Source organism: Otolemur garnettii, unplaced genomic scaffold, assembly GCF_000181295.1.
Source record: "Otolemur garnettii isolate 467f Iridium unplaced genomic scaffold, OtoGar3 scaffold00275, whole genome shotgun sequence".
In the NCBI taxonomy this organism is placed as follows: Eukaryota; Metazoa; Chordata; class Mammalia; order Primates; family Galagidae; genus Otolemur; species Otolemur garnettii.
In genome coordinates, this window is record NW_003852670.1 from 940,936 (window position 1) to 946,057 (window position 5,122).

Here is a 5,122-nt window from a genome sequence, read left to right on the forward strand (position 1 = left end):
GTTTCTCTTGCCTCAGCCTCTCGACTAGCTGGGACTACAGGCACCCACCACAACCCCTGGCTATTTTTCATTGCAGTTGTCATTGTTGTTTAGCAGGCCCTGGCTGGGCTCGAACCTGCCAGCTTCAGTGTATGTGGCTGGCTCCCTACTCACTGAGCTACGGGCACCGAGCCTATTTATTATCTTTTTATCAAGGGTAATGATCTCAAAACAATTAAGTAATTCTTCTCATTTTCCCATTAAAAGCATTTCTCTTCCTTTATTTTTCTGAATATTCATCGCCATTGCAGTGCTCTATTCCTGAATAAAGACATTTTCTTATAGTGAGCCTGTCTGTTTGCTGTGTAGATTGGCATGAATAGTGTCCAGAGATGAGGCCTGGAGCAGGATTACTTTTAGATGGAATCAGAGACTCTTGGAACGGGTGTGCAGTACTCATTTGAGTTCTCTGAGCTCCCTTTTCCATGGCTTGCCTTTTCTTTTCTGGTGATTGTTTCTCAGGCTAAATTTTCCTCTTTTTAGTAGGAGCACTAAATTATAAGGTTATTTCTGGCTTTATAAAAAGACTAAATATGTTTGTGTTTATTAAACCACATAAAAATTATGGGTAAACCTAATTCAAAAATTATAAAACAGTTTTCATCTACAAAATACCAATATGGGGTGGTGCCTGTGGCTCAAAGGAGCAAGGGCACCAGCCTCATCCAAAAACTGCAAAGTGCAAACTGCAAAAACAAAAAACAAAAAACAAAAACACCCAAAAACCAATATGTGATAGAGTTCAGAACTGCTTACTGAAAACCAAGGTTACCAAGAGTTAAAATTCTAATTAATATATATATAATTTTCTATATAAAATGTGCCTAAAATAAGCTGTTTTTGATGTGCAAAATTATAAAAAGGTTATTAAAACGGTTCTTTACTAAGAAAAAAGGATAATTTGGGACAACTCAATGGTTATTTAAAGGTTGCTTCAACATATAGATTCAGAAAAAAAATAAAAACAAGATAGAAAGGAACCAGTAAGTATGAGAGAGAGATGTGTAGAAAAACAATGTTTTTCTCCCATATAATTTGATTTTGTAATCTTGACTTTTCTTGATTTGTCTGAATTGTTCCATGTAATCAGGAAACTTTATGTTCTTTCACTTTTTCTCAGAGCCATGTATGGCCCTGCCCAAGCACTCATTTTCTTGTTCCCATTCCTCTATAATTTGGGAGTACACTCATAACCTTGGACATAGTCTTCTTATGTCTAATGAAACGTAAGTATGCTTTCAGCAGGTACAATATCCAGGATCTAAATAGACTTCCCATAAGAAGTAGTTACACTGGTAGGGGGTCCTGGCTGGGCCGCCCGGCAGTCACCATCATGGAGCTGAGCAAAGAGGCCAAGCAAAGGTTGCAGCAGCTCTTCAAGGACAGCCAGTTTGCCATCCACTGGGGTTTTATTCCTCTCGTGATTTATCTGGGATTTAAGAGGGTTGCAGATCCTGGAATGCTTGAGCCAACTGTTTTGAGCTTGCTTTGGGGATAAAAGGCTATTTGGTCATCTGGATTTGGAAGCAATCAGTGGACAGGAACAGCATGGAAGAATTTGTGGTCTGGCTGCAATAAGAGATGGAACATCCTTCAGATGGTCACCATTTGGATGGCACAGATGCATCTGTGGCAGCGTGGAACCTCTGTGGACTTATTTATAATAGAATGTATTAAAATGAATATTTTTAACAATGTTGTGTTAAGCCTTTTTTCAATTGAACATGTAAGGATTATCTGGTAAAAATTAATGGTAATTTTTCAAAACAGGAAAACTATGTTATATACCTAGATGATATTAAAAATTTAAAAAAATTCAAGTTAAAAAAAAAAGAAGTAGTTACATTGCAAGAAGTTTTCCTTTATATTTTTGGTAACTGACCTGCGAAAACCAACACATTTATGTTTTATTAAAGATGATTTCCTATGTCTTTATTAGACTTTTGCTTACTTAAGAAAACTGAGTGTAGGAAGGGTTAAGGTTTTTAAATTCATGTAAATTTTTGTATTGCTTTTTTTTTTTTTTTTTAATTGAATGGTAACTGTGTACATTGATGCACTTTGGGGGTACAGTGTGGTGTTTTCATACACAATCCAAGACACTTCCATTAAACTGGTTAACATAGCCTTCATGTAGCTTTCTTAGTTATTATGTCAAAACATTCATATTCTACTCATAGAAAGATTCGCTTTTGAAGTCTTTTGATTATCACTCTGATTAAATGAGTAATCATTACTTCATAGTAACCTGTGATTCTATTTTAATCAAGTATTTTGAATCTTTGATATCTTTGGCAGGCTTTTCCAGGATAAAAATTTTAAACTAAGCCTTTGAACTAGAATTAACTTTGAGATTTTCGGTTGGGCCACTGGAGAACCTCAAAACACTACCTTTCAGCTGGGTGTGGTGGCTCACACCTGTAATCTTAGAACTCTGGGAGGCCCAGGCAGTGGATCACTTGAACTCAGGAGTTCTAGACCTGCCTGAGCAATAGCAAGACCCAAGTGTAGAATATAAACGTCTTAACACAATAACTAAAAAATTGCTGTGAAGGCTATGTTAACCAGTTTGATGAAAATATTTCAAATTGTATATAAAACCAGGACATTGTACCCCATGATTGCATTAATGTACACAGCTATGAGTTAGCTAAAAAAAAAAAAAGACCCCATTTCTACTAAAAATAGAAAAACTGAGTCAAGAGTTTTGCTTGAACCCAAGAACTTGAGATTGCTGTGAGCTGTAATGCCATGACCCTCTAGTCAGAGTGCTAGTGTGAGACTTTATCTCAAAACAAAAAACAAAAAACAAAAACAAAAGAACACCTATTTTTCATCTTGTATAGATATTTGGTGATTAGGTTTATTTGGTAAATTATATGACAAGCATTGTTAGATCTTTTAGTTACATTTATGGGTATGTTGTTTATAGGAATGATTCATAATTATACAAAAAATTTTAATTTAAAAAATTAATTTTACATAAAAATTTTAATGTTATCAGTCTCAATTTTGGTTGTTATGATAAATCCTTTTATAAGTTTTATTTGTATGGCTATGTTATTAATGTGAGTATTTTATTTTATTTATTTTATTATTTTATTTTTTTCTTCATTAATCATTTTGTATTAAATCATAACTTTGTACAATGATGCATTTATGGGGTTCAGGGTACTGCTTCAATATACAATGTGAAAAGTTTACATTGAACTAAGTAACACATCCATCACAATTATACTCATTTCTTAATAGTTTTGAAATGTACCATTGCCTCATTCACATTAGGTGAGGTCCCTTCAAATACCCTCCCTTCTCCCCTCTCCCCCCATTCCCTTCTACTTTCTGGACTATAGCTATGTTTTGTCATTCATATGATTGTGTAGGTGGTTGTATATTGATTTCATAGTACTATCGAGTACATTGGATACTTTTTTTCCAGTCTTGGGATACTTTACTGAGAAGAATATGTTCCAGCTCCATCCAGGTAAACGTAAAAGATGAGAAGTCTCTGTCTTTTTTATGGCTGCATAATATTCTATGGTGTATATATACCACAATTTGTTAATCTATTCATGGGTTGACCGGAACTTGGGCCATTTCCATGTCTTGGCTATTATGAATTGGGCTGCAGTAAACATTCTGGTGCAAATATCTTTGTTGTAAAATAATTTTTGATCATCTGGGTATATACCTAGTAGAGGAATTGCAGGATCAAATGGTAGGTCTACTTTTAGTTCCTTGAGTGTTCTCTAAACTTCTTTCCAAAAAGCGCGTATTAGTTTGCATTTCCACCAGCAGTGTAGAAGTGTTCCCTTCTCTCCACATCCATGCCAACATCTGTAGTTTGGGGATTTTGTGATGTGGGCTAATCTTACTGGAGTTAGATGATATGTCAAAGTGGCTTTGCATTTGAATTTCTCTGATGATTAAGGATGATGAGCATTTTTTCATATGTTTGTAGGCCATGAGTCTGTCTGTATCAGAGAAGTTTCTGTTCAAGTCTCTTGCCCACATAGAAATGGGGTCATTTACTCTTTTCTTATTGATTAGTTTGAGTTCTCTGTAGATTCTAGTTATCAAACCTTTGTCAGAAGCATAACATGCAAAAATCTTCTCCCATTCTGAGGGTTGTCTGTTTGCTTTACTTGCTCTTGGCTGTGCAAAAGCTTTTTAGTTTGATCAGATCCCAGTAATGTATTTTTGGTGTTGCTTCAATTGCCCATGGGGGTCCTCCTCATAAAGTATTCTCCCAGGCCAATTTCTGCAAGTGTTTTCCCTGCACTCTCTTCTAGTGTTTTTATAGTTTCATGTCTTAAGTTTAAATCTTTTATCCAGTGAGAATTAATTTTTGGTAGCGATGAAAGTTGGGGGTCCAGTTTCAGTCTTCTACAGGTCACCAGCCAGTTCATCCAGCACCATTTGTTAAATAGGGACTCTTTCCTCCACTGAATGTTTTTGATAGGCTTGTGAAGATCAAATGATGATAAGTAGCTGGGTTAATGTCTTGGTTTTCTATTCTGTTCCACTGTTTTTGTGCCAGTACCATGCTGTTTTGATCACTATAGATTTATAGTATAGCGTGAAGTCTGGTAATGTGATAACTCCTGATTTGTTCTTATTTCTGAGTAATGTATTTGCTATTTGAGCTTTTTTCTGATTCCATATAAAACAAAATACTATTTTTTCAAGTTCTTTGAAGTATGACAACGGTGCTTTAATAGGGATTGCATTAAATCTGTAGATTGCTTTGGGTAAAATGGACATTTTAACGATGTTGATTCTTCCCAGCCAAGAACATGGTATGTTTTTCCATTTGTTAACATCTTCAGCTATTTCTTTTCTCAGAGTTTCATAGTTCTCCTTATAGAAATCTTTCACGTTCTTTGTTAGGTAAATTCCCAGATATTTCTTCATCTTTGGCACTATTGTAAAAGGAATAGCGTCCTTGATTGTTTTTTCAGCTTGACTATTGTTGGCATATATAAAAGCTACTGACTTGTAAGTATTGATTTTGTATCCTGAGACACTGCTGTATTCCTTGATAATTTCTAAGAGTTTTGAAGTTGAAGCCCTGGGATTTTCC

General features: G+C 35.2%; 1 pseudogene across 1 annotated transcript; it reads left to right on the forward strand.

Annotated features, from left to right (window-relative positions):
* Window positions 1-1,359: 1,359 nt before the first annotated feature.
* LOC111722537 lies at window positions 1,360-1,712 on the forward strand (annotated as a pseudogene). Its single transcript, XR_002771318.1, has one exon. The product of XR_002771318.1 is annotated as a mitochondrial import receptor subunit TOM7 homolog pseudogene (transcript).
* The last annotated feature ends 3,410 nt before the right edge of the window (window positions 1,713-5,122 follow it).